This window comes from Syngnathus typhle, unplaced genomic scaffold (genome assembly GCF_033458585.1).
Source record: "Syngnathus typhle isolate RoL2023-S1 ecotype Sweden unplaced genomic scaffold, RoL_Styp_1.0 HiC_scaffold_180, whole genome shotgun sequence".
NCBI classification, from domain to species: Eukaryota; Metazoa; Chordata; class Actinopteri; order Syngnathiformes; family Syngnathidae; genus Syngnathus; species Syngnathus typhle.
Window position 1 is genome coordinate 110,798 of NW_026872086.1, and position 16,151 is coordinate 126,948.

General features: G+C 56.1%; 1 non-coding gene across 1 annotated transcript; it reads left to right on the top strand.

The window, feature by feature from the left end:
• The first annotated feature begins 12,148 nt into the window (after nt 1–12,148).
• On the top strand, nt 12,149–12,299 carry LOC133148838 (5.8S ribosomal RNA). The gene has a single exon (XR_009712879.1). It is a non-coding gene; the product is annotated as a 5.8S ribosomal RNA (ribosomal RNA).
• The last annotated feature ends 3,852 nt before the right edge of the window (nt 12,300–16,151 follow it).

Below are 16,151 nucleotides of genomic sequence, written 5' to 3' on the forward strand. Positions count from 1 at the left end.
GAATTTTCGACATTCGCGGCCGACCGGGGAACCGTCGCCACTCGGACAAGTTGTGCGGCAGCCCACGCTCGCACTTAGAAAATATTCTGAAATTCTCACCGACCTCCGTGGTGGAGAGGCCGAATTTTCGACATTCGGATCCGACCGGGGAACCAGCGCGCCTCGGATAGATTGCGTGTCAGCCCTCGGTGACATTTAGAAAATATTCGCAAAATTTTTTCGGACCTCCAGGACCGCTTTTTCACCGTCGCTGTCCGACCGGGGAACCGTCGTAGCTCGGACAGTTCGTGTGCCAGCATCCGCTGGCACTTAGAAAAATTTTCAAAAAGAAACAAAACTCTTCTGCGCATACGTGCCGACTATATTTTGCGATTAGGGGGTAAAGGGGATGAGTGCAGTAACTAGGGGGACCAACTCATCGTACTCTGGCGCACCAACAGACCAAAGCCGGTACTGCATCAGAGCTTACCCCTGGTACCTGAGCGGTCGCTCCTGGTACCTCAGCGCTCGCCCCTGGTACCTGAGCGCTCGCCCCTGGTACCTAAGAGCTACCCCGGCTGCCGCGAGCGATGCCCGGCGAGGCTTCCAGAGCATTTTCGACGGCCCGCTGGTCTTATGGAGCTTTTTTGGGACTTCCGTGTGGAGCTTCAGGGCCGTTCCGCCTAACTTTTTACGCCCGATTGGGCTTCCAGGGACGCGGATAAGCATTTTTAACCAATCATGGAGCTTTTTTGGGACTTCCGTGTGGAGCTTCAGGGCCGTTCCGCCTAACTTTTTACGCCCGATTGGGCTTCCAGGGAGGCGGCTAAGCATTTTTAACCAATCATGGAGCTTTTTTGGGACTTCCGTGTGGAGCTTCAGGGCCGTTCCGCCTAACTTTTTACGCCCGATTGGGCTTCCAGGGATGCGGCTAAGCATTTTTAACCAATCATGGAGCTTTTTTGGGACTTCCGTGTGGAGCTTCAGGGCCGTTCCGCCTAACTTTTTACGCCCAATTGGGCTTCCAGGGATGCGGCTAAGCATTTTTAACCAATCATGGAGCTTTTTTGGGACTTCCGTGTGGAGCTTCAGGGCCGTTCCGCCTAACTTTTTACGCCCGATTGGGCTTCCAGGGACGCGGATAAGCATTTTTAACCAATCATGGAGCTTTTTTGGGACTTCCGTGTGGAGCTTCAGGGCCGTTCCGCCTAACTTTTTACGCCCGAATGGGCTTCCAGGGACGCGGATAAGCATTTTTAACCAATCATGGAGCTTTTTGAGGACCTCCAGGCTGAGCTCCAGGGCCGTTCCGCCTAACATTTTACGCCCGATTGGGCTTCCAGGGACGCGGATAAGCATTTTTAACCAATTATGGAGCTTTTTGAGGACCTCCAGGCTGAGCTCCAGGGCCGTTCCGCCTAGCTTTTTACCCCCGATTGGGCTTCCAGGGACGCGGATAAGCATTTTTAACCAATTATGGAGCTTTTTGAGGACCTCCAGGCTGAGCTCCAAGGCCGTTCCGCCTAACATTTTACGCCCGATTGGGCTTCCAGGGACGCGGATAAGCATTTTTAACCAATTATGGAGCTTTTTGAGGACCTCCAGGCTGAGCTCCAGGGCCGTTCCGCCTAGCTTTTTACGCCCGATTGGGCTTCCAGGGATGCGGCTAAGCATTTTAACCAATCATGGAGCTTTTTTGGGACTTCCGTGTGGAGCTTCAGGGCCGTTCCGCCTAACTTTTTACGCCCGATTGGTCTTCCAGGGACATTTTTAACCAATCATGGAGCTTTTTTGGGACTTCCGTGTGGAGCTTCAGGGCCGTTCCGCCTAACTTTTTACGCCCGATTGGGCTTCCAGGGATGCGGCTAAGCATTTTTAACAGATTATGGAGTTTTTTGCGGAGCTCCAGCCGGTGCTTTGGGGGCCTTCCCCCTCACTTTTTACGCCCGAGGAGGCTTCCAGGCACCCGGCTAAGCATTTTTAACAGATTATGGAGGTTTTTGCGGAGCTCCAGCCGGTGCTTTGGGGGCTTTCCCCCTCGCTTTTTACGCCCGAGGAGGCTTCCAGGCACCCGGCTAAGCATTTTTAAACAGAATGTGGAGTTTTTTGCGGAGCTCCAGCCGGTGCTTTGGGGGCCTTCCCCCTCGCTTTTTACGCCCGAGGAGGCTTCCAGGCACCCGGCTAAGCATTTTTAACAGATTATGGAGGTTTTTGCGGAGCTCCAGCCGGTGCTTTGGGGGCCTTCCCCCTCGCTTTTTACGCCCGAGGAGGCTTCCAGGCACCCGGCTAAGCATTTTTAAACAGAATGTGGAGTTTTTTGCGGAGCTCCAGCCGGTGCTTTGGGGGCCTTCCCCCTCGCTTTTTACGCCCGAGGAGGCTTCCAGGCACCCGGCTAAGCATTTTTAAACAGAATGTGGATATTTTGGGGGACTTCCAGCCGGTGCTCTGGTAGGCTCTCCGCCTAACTTTTGTCCCAGGGTAGGGTACCAGGAGGTCGGCTAGACACGTGTCCGCTCTGCTGGAAGATCAGCGCCGTCTGGCGGACGCGCCGTGGTAAAGCGGGCAAACGGCGAGACTAACTATGACTCTCTTAAGGTAGACCGAGGTGAAATTGTCTCCGGTCCGACGGAACTTTGTGACTTCCCCACGCGCTCCCGGGGCCATTGGGAGTGCGTGCACACGCGCGAGATGGCCGAAAAAAGCTCCAGGAGAGCGGAAGGACGCTTTTTGAGCACCGCGGCGGAGATCGCGGAGCATTATTAGGCGTCCAACGGGCCCAAAGCGGCCAGGCAGACGGCGCAGCGCGACCTGGTACCTCGCACGGGACGCAGCACGCCCCCCGCGCAGAGCTGCAGGCGGCCGGGATGACGTTTCAGCGCTGCCGCTGCCGCGGCAGCGGGGAGTTGCCTCCCTCGTGCGGACACGACGAGTAAATACACCCGCATTCCAACTTAGAGCATATTGGCCTACTCTCCGCTCCGGCGACACTTTGTGACTTCCCCACGCGCTCCCGGGGCCACCGGCAGGCCGCGCACACGGGCGAGGTGGCCGGAAAAAAGCTCCAGGAGAGGGGATGGACGCTTTTTAAGCACCGCGGCGGTGATCGCGGAGCATGAATGACTTCCAGCGGGCCGCGAACGCACCCGAAGCGGCCGGACGGAACTTTGTGACTTCCCCACGCGCTCCCGGGTTCACCGGGAGGCCGCGCACACGGGCGAGGTGGCCGGTAAAAAAACCAGCAGAGCGGGTGGACGCTTTTTACGCACCGCGGCGGTGATCGCGGAGCATTATTAGGCTTCCAGCGGGCCCGATTCGGCTCGGCTGACCGCGCAGCGCGACCCGGTACCAAGCACGGGACGCAGCACGCCCCCCGCGCGGAGCTCCAGGCGGCCGGGATGACTTTTCAAAGCTGCCGCTGCAGCTGCGGCGGGGAGTTGCCTCCCTCCGGTGGACACGACGAGTAAATACACCAGCACTCGCACTTAGAATTTTTTTATTTTATTTTATTTTTCTGCTTCCATAATGTAGCGCGGACACTTACCCACGCCCGGCAGGGCAGCTCGGAAGGCGGACTGGCTTTCAAGGAAGCCCCGCCGGCCGGTCCGCCTAACTTTTTACGCCCGAGGAGGCTTCCAGGCACCCGGCTAAGCATTTTTAACACGTTATGGAGCTTTTTGAGGACTTCCGCATGGAGCTTAAGGGCCGTTCCGCCTTACTTTTTACGCCCGATTGGGCTTTCAGGGACGCGGATAAGCATTTTTAACACGTTATGGAGCTTTTTGAGGACTTCCAGCCGGTGCTATGGGGGCCTTCCCCCTCACTTTTTACGCCCGAGGAGGCTTCCAGGCACCCGGCTAAGCATTTTTAACACGTTATGGAGCTTTTTGAGGTCTTCCGCATGGAGCTCAAGGGCCGTTCCGCCTTGCTTTTTACGCCCGATTGGGCTTCCAGGGACGCGGCTAAGCATTTTTAACACGTTATGGAGCTTTTTGAGGACTTCCAGCCGGTGCTATGGGGGCCTTCCCCCTCACTTTTTACGCCCGAGGAGGCTTCCAGGCACCCGGCTAAGCATTTTTAACACGTTATGGAGCTTTTTGAGGACTTCCGCATGGAGCTCAAGGGCCGTTCCGCCTTGCTTTTTACGCCCGATTGGGCTTCCAGGGACGCGGCTAAGCATTTTTAACACGTTATGGAGCTTTTTGAGGACTTCCAGCCGGTGCTATGGCGGCCTTCCCCCTCACTTTTTACGCCCAAGGAGGCTTCCAGGCACCCGGCTAAGCATTTTTAACACGTTATGGAGCTTTTTGAGGACTTCCGCATGGAGCTCAAGGGCCGTTCCGCCTTGCTTTTTACGCCCGATTGGGCTTCCAGGGACTCGGCTAAGCATTTTTAACACGTTATGGAGCTTTTTGAGGACTTCCAGCCGGTGCTATGGGGGCCTTCCCCCTCACTTTTTACGCCCGAGGAGGCTTCCAGGCACCCGGCTAAGCATTTTTAACACATGGAGCTTTTTGAGGACTTCTGCATGGAGCTCAAGGGCCGTTCCGCCTTGCTTTTTACGCCCGATTGGGCTTCCAGGGACGCGGCTAAGCATTTTTAACACGTTATGGAGCTTTTTGAGGACTTCCAGCCGGTGCTATGGGGGCCTTCCCCCTCGCTTTTTACGCCCGAGGAGGCTTCCAGGCACCCGGCTAAGCATTTTTAACACGTTATGGAGCTTTTTGCGGAGCTCCAGCCGGTGCTTTGGGGGCCTTCCCCCTCGCTTTTTACGCCCGAGGAGGCTTCCAGGCACCCGGCTAAGCATTTTTAACACGTTATGGAGTTTTTTGCGGCGCTCCAGCCGGTGCTTTGGGGGCCTTCCCCCTCGCTTTTTACGCCCGAGGAGGCTTCCAGGGACGCGGCTAAGCATTTTTAACACGTTATGGAGCTTTTTGCGGAGCTCCAGCCGGTGCTTTGGGGGCCTTCCCCCTCGCTTTTTACGCCCGAGGAGGCCAGACAGACGGCGCAGCGCGACCTGGTACCTCGCACGGGACGCAGCACGGCCCCCGCGCAGAGCTCCAGGCGGCCGGGGTGACTTTTCAAAGCTGCCGCTGCAGCTGCGGCGGGGAGTTGCCTCCCTCCGGTGGACACGACGAGTAAATACACCAGCACTCGCACTTAGATTTCTTTTTTATTTTTTTTTTATTATTTTAGCTTCCATAATGTTACGGGGCGCGGACACTAACCCACGCCGGGCAGGACAGCTCGAAAGGCGGACTGGCATTCAAGGAAGCCCCGCCAGCCGGTCGAAAATAGCATTACACCGCCATTGGGAGGTTTGTTCAATAACATTCGAATTCATTAAACTAAATTTTTTGAAAAATTCTGTTATCATTGGGAGGTTTGTTCAATAACATTCGAATTCATTAAACTAATGGTTGATGACTTGAGAATTATGCTGACTCATTCGCATCGACTATTTAGGAAAATCTGAGATAAATATCATTTGCATAATAATTTGGAACACGGTGCCTTGTTCCAAATTATTATGCAAATTGTATTTAAGTGTCATAAAGATTACATTTTTTGTTTTTCAAGTAAACTCAGGGACGGTATTGTATGTCTCGGTATTGTATGTCTCTTTAAATGACTGAAATCAATCTCAGTCACGTGATAGTCACATGATAGTCTGCCAGGTGAGCCCAATTAAGGAAAGTCTACTTAAGTTCCGCGTTTTTAAGCGTTCGGCCATTTCGATTAACCATGGGGAAGAAAAAGGATCTCTCTGCTGTCGAAAAGCGTGAAATCGTTCAATGCCTTGGACAAGGTATGAAGACCTTCGATATTTCAAAGTCAAAGTCAAAGTCAAAGTCAAAGTCAAAGTCAGCTTTATTGTCAATCTCTCCACATGTCACAACACACAAAGAGACCGAAATTACGTTTTTCTCTATCCCACGGTGACGAGACACATAACACGATAGACATGTACGCGACACAATATAAAAACAAGAAGGCAAAAATTCTAACAATCAATAGTAAGAGTGATGAATAAATAATAAATAAACAGATAACACAATAAATAACGGAGCCAGCAAGCATAGCGCAAAAGTAAAAAACATCATAAACAAAAAGGCACAAACAATAAATAAGAGTAATAACAAATAATAAATAATAAGAGCCAGTGTGCATTCAGACAGTTCAGACAGTGAAAGTACAGGACGCTACGCAGAACGGGGGAGCGAGTTCAGGATCCTAACAGCCTGGAGTATGAAGCTGTTTGAGAGTCTGGAGGTGCGGGAGCGCAGGCTTCTGTACCTCTTCCCAGAGGGCAGAAGCTCGAACAAAGAGTGAGCGGGGTGACTCGCATCACTCACAATCGTGGTCGCCTTGCGGGTGAGATGGGAGGTGTAAATGTCCTTCAAGGAGGGGAGCGAAGCACCAGCAATCTTACCAGCAGTGTTCACTATGCGCTGCAGGGCCTTCAAGTTGTAGTCAGTGCAGCCGCCACCCCAAACAGCAATACAGCTGGAGAGGACGCTCTCAATGGTGCCGCGGTAAAATGCAGTCATGACGGCCGGAGGAGCGCTCGCTCGCCTAAGTTTCCGCAGGAAGTACAGGCGGCGCTGGGCTTTCTTTGCCAGTGATGCGGTGTTGGTGGACCAGTAGAGATCCTCACTGATGTGCACCCCCAGGAACTTGGCGCTGCTCACTCGCTCCACCACAGCACCGTCGATGGTCAGCGGCAGGTGTTGGGTGTGACCCTTCCGGAAGTCCACAACAATCTCCTTGGTCTTGTCGACGTTCAGCAGGAGGTTGTTGTCCCTGCACCACGTGGTCAGAAGGTCAACCTCAAGCCTGTATTGAGTCTCGTCTCCCTTGGTGATGAGACCCACCAGAGTCGTGTCGTCAGCAAACTTCACGATACGGTTGTCGCTGCAGGTTGCAGTGCAGTCATGCGTCAGGAGGGTGAAGAGCAGCGGACTGAGCACGCAGCCTTGGGGGGCCCCCCGTGCTCGGCGTGATGCTGGCGGAGATTTTGTCGCCAACACGTACTACCTGTGGCCTCTGACAGAGGAAGTCCAGTAGCCAGTTGCAGAGGTAGGTACTGAGGCCCAGCGCGTCAAGTTTGCTGATGAGGCGTTGTGGCACAATGGTGTTGAAGGCAGAACTGAAGTCCACAAACAGCAATCTCACATACGAGTCCCTCCTCTCCAGGTGGGTGAGGGCCGAGTGGAGGGCAGAGCAGATGGCATCCTCCGAAGACCGCTTGGCTCGGTACGCAAACTGTAAGGGGTCAATGGTGGGCGGGAGAACGGATCGGATGTGCTCCATGACAAGCCGCTCAAAGCACTTCATGATGATGGGCGTAAGTGCCACGGGGCGGTAGTCATTGAAGCAGGACGGAGCGGGTTTCTTCGGCACAGGTACGATGGTGGCAGCTTTGAAACACGACGGGACGATGGCCTGCTGCAGGGAAGTGTTAAAGATGTCCGTGAAGACATCCGTCAGCTCACCAGCGCAGTCCTTCAGCGCCCGACCCGGGATGTTGTCAGGGCCCGCCGCCTTACGGATGTTGATGGCGGCAAGCGCCCTCCTCACGCTGTCGGCGGAGAGGCACAGGGGCAGCTCGTGTGAAGGGGGAGTGGCCTTCAGCGGGCAAGTGCTGTTCTGAGCGTCGAAGCGAGCAAAGAAGCGGTTGAGGTCATTGAGCAGACGGACGTCGCCTTCACAGCTCTGCGGCGCGGGCTTGTAATCCGTGATGGTCTGAATGCCCTGCCAAAGGCTCCGTGCGTCCCTGCTGTCCTTGAAGTGGGCGGTAATTTTGCACGAGAACGCCCTCTTTGCTTCTTTGATGCCCCGGGACAGGTCGGCCCTCGCAGTCCTCAAGCCAGCCTCATCCCCTGCTCTAAAGGCTTTGTCCCTGGCCCTCAGCAGCCTGAAGACAGCCCCTGTCAGCCATGGCTTCCGGTTAGCCCGAGCGACGATGGATTTTGAGAGAGTCACATCCTCAATGCACTTCCTGATGTAGGAGGAAACAGAGTCAGTATACTCCTCAATGTCTGTCCGATCGTCGCAAGTGGCAGCCCTAATAAACATGTTCCAGTCAGTACAGCCAAAGCAGTCACGCAGTGCATCAGAGGCACCCTCAGGCCACACCCGTACCTGCTTGCGAACCGGCCTGGACGCTCTCACCATTTGTCTGTATGCGGGCAAAAGCATAACAGTGATATGGTCAGAAAGTCCAAGATGGGGGAGGGGGGCGGCTTTGAAAGCTCCTTTATGCGAAGAGTAGACCCGGTCCAGGAAGCTGTCGCCACGCGTAGGAAAATTAACATGCTGGTGAAGCCTCGGAAAAACAGACTTCAGGTTAGCATGATTAAAATCCCCAGCGAAGATGGTGAAACCGTCAGGGTGCGCTGTCTCTTGTTCACTGACAGCCTGGTACAGTTCACTAAGAGCCGCGACCCTGTCGCCTTCGATGTTGGAAGGCGGGATGTAAACCGCGACTAGCAGAGTCGCGGTAAATTCCCTTGGCAGGTAAAAAGGACGGCACTTAATGATCACGAACTCCGCCAGTGGCGAGCAGTGCTTGCATACCACTACAGAGTCCCGGCACCATTCGTCACGGATGTAGACGCATATTCCACCTCCACGAGATTTCCCCCCTTGTACAATGGCCCGATCCGCCTGATAGCACGCTAGCCGCTCCAGATGTTTTCACGAAAACTTAAGCGTGACCATCGAACTGTAAAGACATTTGTCGCTGATTCGGAGCACACGCGGGTTCGTGCAGATAAAGGCACAACGAGGAAGATTTCTGCAAGACAAAAACATCGAATTAAGAGGGCGGCTGCTAAGATGCCACTACAGACGAGCAAACACAGATATTCGACGCTGCTGGTGCCTGTGAAGTCCCACGAACGTCGAGGTGTAGGATCCTCCAGAGTCTTGCAGTTATGCGGAAACCCTCCATTCGGCCACCCCTAAACAACGCGAACAAGCAGAAACGGCTGCAGTGGGCCCAGGATTACATGAAGACTAATTTTCAGACAGTCCTGTTCACTGATGAGTGCCGTGCCGGGTGGAGTCGTGGATGGTTGGTGGACGGCCACCATAGCCCAACAAGGCTGCGACGTCAGCAAGGAGGTGGCGGAGTCATGTTTTGGGCCGGAATCATGGGGAGAGAGCTGCTTGGCCCCTTTAGGGTCCCTGAAGGCGTGAAAATGACGTCTGTAAAGTATGTGGAGTTTCTGACTGACCACTTTCGTCCATGGTACAACAGGAAGAACCGTGCTTTCCGTAGCAAAATCATCTTCATGCATGACAATGCACCATCTCATGCTGCAAGAAATACCTCAGCATCTTTGGCTGCTATGGGACTAAAAGGAGAGAAACTGATGGTGTGGCCCCCATCCTCCCCTGACCTCAATCCTATTGAAAACTTTTGGAGCATCGTCAAGCAAAAGATCTACGAGGGTGGGAGGCAGTTCACTTCCAAACAGCAGCTCTGGGAGGCTATTCTGACATCCTGCAAAGAAATTCAACCAGAAACTGTCCAAAAACTCACAAGGTCAATGGATGCAAGAATTGTGAAGCTGCTATTAAATAAAGGGTCCTATGTTAAAATGTAACTTGTTTGTTTTTGATTGAAATAGCTTTTGATTTCAGTAAATATGACCTCCTAATGCTGTAAATTCTAAAGATGAGCATTTCAGTTCATAACAACCTATAAAATGTTATAAAGCTCTGTTGTGCGTAATAATTTGGAACAGTGCATTTTGTGCATTTTAAGTTTTTTATTTTTGAAAAATTCTGTTATCATTCGGAGGTTTGTTCAATAACATTAGAATTCATTAAACTAATGGTTGATGACTTGAAAATTATGCTGACTCATTTTGCATCGACTATTTAGGAAAATCTGAGATAAATATCACTTGCATAATAATTTGGAACACGGTGTAGTTGCCAGCTGGCCACAGCGGGCCGCACCGACCGAGTCTGACTCGGACGGGGCGCAGCTTCCCGTCTGGGTGACAGCGGCGCTGAGAACGGCGGGGCGGCCGGAACCCCTTCGACCCCCCGGCTCCCACCAGTGTCGATCCAACTCCGCATCCTGGCCGCAGCGCGAGACCGGCGGGCCGCAACGACCGAGTCTGACTCGGACGGGGCGCAGCTTCCCGCTTGGGCCTCGGCGCGCGTGCCTCGCGCGGGCAAGTCGCCTGCACAGCGCCGCGCCCCCGACCCCCGCTTTACGGAAACGAAGCGAGCCTCAGCGGGCCGCAACGACCGAGTCTGACTCGGACGGGGCGCAGCTTCCCGCCTGGGTCATCGCACGTTCCCCCAGCTCGGGCCTGGGAGGCCGACGCCTTTCCCCCGGACCACCGCCGTTGCCCGCACGGTTCATCCTCGGGCCCCGCTGGCCAAGCCCGACCGACGTGCCACCCCCGTTGCCGAGTTCGCTCTTCCCGAGCTTCGTCCCCAACCCTCACGCGAACCGTCCGTCCCCCGACCGACCGACGGGAGCCGCTTGCCAAGCGACGTCAGCGTCCTACGGGTCTGAACTGGCCACAGTGAGAATCGCTTAGTTGGTGGAGCGATTTGTCTGGTTAATTCCGATAACGAACGAGACTCCGACATGCTAAATAGTTACGCCGCCCTCGAGCGGTCGGCGGGCAACTTCTTAGAGGGACAAGTGGCGTTCAGCCACACGAGATTGAGCAATAACAAGTCTGTGATGCCCTTAGATGTCCGGGGCTGCACGCGCGCCACACTGAGCGGACGAGTGTGTGCCACATCCCCTGCGCCGAGAGGCGCGGGTAACCATATGAACCCCGCTCGTGATAGGGACTGGGGACTGCAATTATTTCCCACCAACGAGGAATTCCCAGTAAGCGCGGGTCATAAGCCCGCATTGATTAAGTCCCTGCCCTTTGTACACACCGCCCGTCGCTACAACCGATTGGATGGCTTAGTGAGGTCCTCGGATGGGCCCCGCCGAGGCCGGTCACGGAGCCGGCGGCCGCGTCGAGAAGACGATCAAACTTGACTATCTAGAGGAAGTAAAAGTCGTAACAAGGTTTCCGTAGGTGAACCTGCGGAAGGATCATTACCGGAGATTGGAGCGGGAGCAGCGGCCCGCGTCAAACGCACAGCCGAGGGCGAAAGGCGTGCGGGGGGGAAGGCTTCCGCCGACTCTCCCCGCCCTAGCCCGGAGCGCCGCCTAGGACGACGGGGGAAGGGACTTTTTCCCGCGGCTCACGCACTCGTTCGCCCCCGCCTTAGCCGGGGGGCGTTCGGTGCCGGTGCGCGGGGTGGCCCCCGGCCCCTTAGACCAAAGCGATGAGCGGAGGATGACGGAGGAAGGACTGGCCCACCCAGGAGGGTAACCCGGACGTCTCCGGAACCGGACGGCCAGTGCGGGCGGTCGGCCGGCCCGGGACGGACCCGGGGCCACACCTGGGCGGGCGGCGCCGGCGCGCGGAGCCGGCCTCCTCGCCTGCCGCGCCCAAACAATGTGAGAGAGATTGACCCCGGCGCCGGCGCGCGGGTAAGCGGTTGGTCGGTATGTGGCCCGCGCGCGTGCGTCGTGTGTGGGGAAGGCCCGGTCGTCACACCGGCGTCGGCCCCCCGCCCACCGTCGCGCGACGTCACCGTCCGCCCCCCGCCCCTGCGCGCCCGCTCGACTAGCGCCGGCCGGACTCTACCTCGCTGTCTTGAATTGGTCTCGGGTTGGCCACGGCCGGGGTCGGGCCCGGTGTCATCGGAGGCCTCCCACTCGGAACTATAACCCATTGCGGCGGGTACCCAACTCGCGGCCCGCCTTCGGCGGACCCTGGGGGGTTTAATGTCCACACCACACGCACGTTCTGAGGCGGGTGGGTGGCACCCGTTGCCGGAAGGTCGGAAAAAACATATTTTTGATCGTTGGAACTTGGCAACCACGGCGCGCTGCTGAGGGGAGCGCGGCGGTGGACGGCGGCGACCGCGCCAGCAAGCCCCGGCGTCTTTGCGCGCCGGCGGAGGGTCTGCGCGCGGCGTAACGCCAGCTTCCCCGTCCGGCGGTTTGGACGGCGGCGACCGCGCCAGCAAGCCCCGGCATCTTTGCGCGCCGGCAGAGGGTCCGCGCGCGGCGTAACGCCATCTCCCCGTCCGCCTCGAAAGCTCGCGTCGGAAACGAAAAACAATGTACAACTCTTAGCGGTGGATCACTCGGCTCGTGCGTCGATGAAGGACGCAGCTAGCTGTGAGAACCAATGTGAATTGCAGGACACATTGATCATCGACACTTCGAACGCACTTTGCGGCCCCGGGTCCGTCCCGACTTCCGTGGTGGAGAGGCCGAATTTTCGACATTCGCGGCCGACCGGGGAACCGTCGCCACTCGGACAAGTTGTGCGGCAGCCCACGCTCGCACTTAGAAAATATTCTGAAATTCTCACCGACCTCCGTGGTGGAGAGGCCGAATTTTCGACATTCGGATCCGACCGGGGAACCAGCGCGCCTCGGATAGATTGCGTGTCAGCCCTCGGTGACATTTAGAAAATATTCGCAAAATTTTTTCGGACCTCCAGGACCGCTTTTTCACCGTCGCTGTCCGACCGGGGAACCGTCGTAGCTCGGACAGTTCGTGTGCCAGCATCCGCTGGCACTTAGAAAAATTTTCAAAAAGAAACAAAACTCTTCTGCGCATACGTGCCGACTATATTTTGCGATTAGGGGGTAAAGGGGATGAGTGCAGTAACTAGGGGGACCAACTCATCGTACTCTGGCGCACCAACAGACCAAAGCCGGTACTGCATCAGAGCTTACCCCTGGTACCTGAGCGGTCGCTCCTGGTACCTCAGCGCTCGCCCCTGGTACCTGAGCGCTCGCCCCTGGTACCTAAGAGCTACCCCGGCTGCCGCGAGCGATGCCCGGCGAGGCTTCCAGAGCATTTTCGACGGCCCGCTGGTCTTATGGAGCTTTTTTGGGACTTCCGTGTGGAGCTTCAGGGCCGTTCCGCCTAACTTTTTACGCCCGATTGGGCTTCCAGGGACGCGGATAAGCATTTTTAACCAATCATGGAGCTTTTTTGGGACTTCCGTGTGGAGCTTCAGGGCCGTTCCGCCTAACTTTTTACGCCCGATTGGGCTTCCAGGGAGGCGGCTAAGCATTTTTAACCAATCATGGAGCTTTTTTGGGACTTCCGTGTGGAGCTTCAGGGCCGTTCCGCCTAACTTTTTACGCCCGATTGGGCTTCCAGGGATGCGGCTAAGCATTTTTAACCAATCATGGAGCTTTTTTGGGACTTCCGTGTGGAGCTTCAGGGCCGTTCCGCCTAACTTTTTACGCCCAATTGGGCTTCCAGGGATGCGGCTAAGCATTTTTAACCAATCATGGAGCTTTTTTGGGACTTCCGTGTGGAGCTTCAGGGCCGTTCCGCCTAACTTTTTACGCCCGATTGGGCTTCCAGGGACGCGGATAAGCATTTTTAACCAATCATGGAGCTTTTTTGGGACTTCCGTGTGGAGCTTCAGGGCCGTTCCGCCTAACTTTTTACGCCCGAATGGGCTTCCAGGGACGCGGATAAGCATTTTTAACCAATCATGGAGCTTTTTGAGGACCTCCAGGCTGAGCTCCAGGGCCGTTCCGCCTAACATTTTACGCCCGATTGGGCTTCCAGGGACGCGGATAAGCATTTTTAACCAATTATGGAGCTTTTTGAGGACCTCCAGGCTGAGCTCCAGGGCCGTTCCGCCTAGCTTTTTACCCCCGATTGGGCTTCCAGGGACGCGGATAAGACATTTTTAACCATTATGGAGCTTTTGAGGCCTCACCAGCTGAGCCTCAAGGCGTTCCGCCTAACATTTTACGCCCGATTCGGGCTTCCAGGGAGCCGGATAAGCTTTTTAACCAATTATGGAGCTTTTTGAGGACCTCCAGGCTGAGCTCCAGGGCCGTTCCGCCTAGCTTTTTACGCCCGATTGGGCTTCCAGGGATGCGGCTAAGCATTTTAACCAATCATGGAGCTTTTTTGGGACCTTCCGTCGTGGAGCTTCAGGGACGTTCCGCTAACTTTTTACGCCCGATTGGTCTTCCAGGGACATTTTTAACCAATCATGGAGCTTTTTTGGGACTTCCGTGTGGAGCTTCAGGGCCGTTCCGCCTAACTTTTTACGCCCGATTGGGCTTCCAGGGATGCGGCTAAGCTTTTTAACAGATTATGGAGTTTTTTGCGGAGCTCCAGCCGGTGCTTGGGGGCCTTCCCCCTCACTTTTTTACGCCCGAGGAGCTTCCAGGCACCCGGCTAAGCATTTTTAAACAGATTATGGAGGTTTTTGGCGAGCTCCAGCCGGTGCTTTGGGGGCTTTCCCCTCGCCTTTTTACCGCCCGAGGAGGGCTTCCAGGCACCCGGCTAAGCATTTTTAAACAGAATGTGGAGTTTTTTGCGGAGCTCCAGCCGGTGCTTTGGGGGCCTTCCCCCTCGCTTTTTACGCCCGAGGAGGCTCCAGGCACCCCGGCTAAGCATTTTTAACAGATTATGGAGGTTTTTGCGGAGCTCCAGCCGGTGCTTTGGGGCCTTCCCCCCTCGCTTTTTACGCCCGAGAGGCTTCCAGCGCACCGGGCTAAGCATTTTTAAACAGATGTGAGTTTTTTGCGGAGCTCCAGCCGGTGCTTTGGGGGCCTTCCCCCTCGCTTTTTACGCCCGAGGAGGCTTCCAGGCACCCGGCTAAGCATTTTTTAAACAGAATGTGGATATTTTGGGGACTTCCAGCCGGTGCTCTGTAGGCTCTCCGCCTAACTTTAGTCCCAGGGTGAGGTACCAGGAGGTCGGCTAGACACGTGTCCGCTCTGCTGGAAGATCAGCGCCGTCTGGCGGACGCGCCGTGGTAAAGCGGGCAAACGGCGAGACTAACTATGACTCTCTTAAGGTCGACCGAGGTGAAATTGTCTCCGGTCCGACGGAACTTTGTGACTTCCCCACGCGCTCCCCGGGGCCATTGGGAGTGCGTGCCAACGACCGCGAGATGGCCGAAAAAAGCTCCAGGAGAGCGGAAGGACGCTTTTTGAGCACCGCGGCGGAGATCGCGGAGCATTTATTAGGCGTCCAACGGGCCCAAAGCGGCCAGGCAGACGGCGCCAGCGCGACCTGGTACCTTCGCACGGGACGCAGCACGCCCCCCGCGCAGAGCTGCAGGCGGCGGGATGACGTTTCAGCGCTGCCGCTGCCGCGGCAGCGGGGAGTTGCCTCCTCGTGCGGACACGACGAGTAAATACACACCCGCATTCCAACTTAGAGCAATTGGCCTACTCTCCGCTCCGGCGACACTTTGTGACTTCCCCACGCGCTCCCAGGGGCCACCGGCAGGCCGCGCACACGGGCCGAGGTGGCCGGAAAAAAGCTCCAGAGAGGGGATGGACGCTTTTTAAGCACGCGGCGGTGATCGCGGAGCATGAATGACTTCCAGCGGGCCGCGAACGCACCCCGAAGCGGCCGGACGAACTTTGTGACTTCCCCACGCGCTCCCGGGTTCACCGGGAGGCCGCGCACACGGGCGAGGTGGCCGGTAAAAAAACCAGCAGAGCGGGTGGACGCTTTTTACGCACCCGCCCGGCGGTGATCGCGGAGCATTATTAGGCTTCCAGCGGGCCCGATTCGGCTCGGCTGACCGCGCAGCGCGACCCGGTACCAAGCACGGGACGCAGCACGCCACCCCCGCGCGGAGCTCCAGGCGGCCGGGATGACTTTTCAATGCTGCCGCTGCAGCTGCGGCGGGGAGTTGCCTCCTCCGGTGGACACGACGAGTAAATACACAGCACTCGCACTTAGAATTTTTTTATTTTATTTTATTTTTCATGCTTCCATAATGTAGCGCGGACACTTACCCACGCCCGGCAGGGCAGCTCGGAAGGCGGACTGGCTTTCTAGGAAGCCCGCCGGCCGGGTCCGCCTAACTTTTTACGCCCGAGGAGGCTTCCAGGCACCCGGCTAAGCATTTTTAACACGTTATGGAGCTTTTTGAGGACTTCCGCATGGAGCTTAAGGCCGTTCCGCCTTACTTTTTACGCCCGATTGGCTTTCAGGGACTCGGATAAGGGCATTTTTACACGTTATGGAGCTTTTTGAGGACTTCCAGCCGGTGCTATGGGGGCCTTCCCCTCACTTTTTACGCCCGAGGAAGGCTTCCAGGCACCCGGCTAAGCATTTTTAA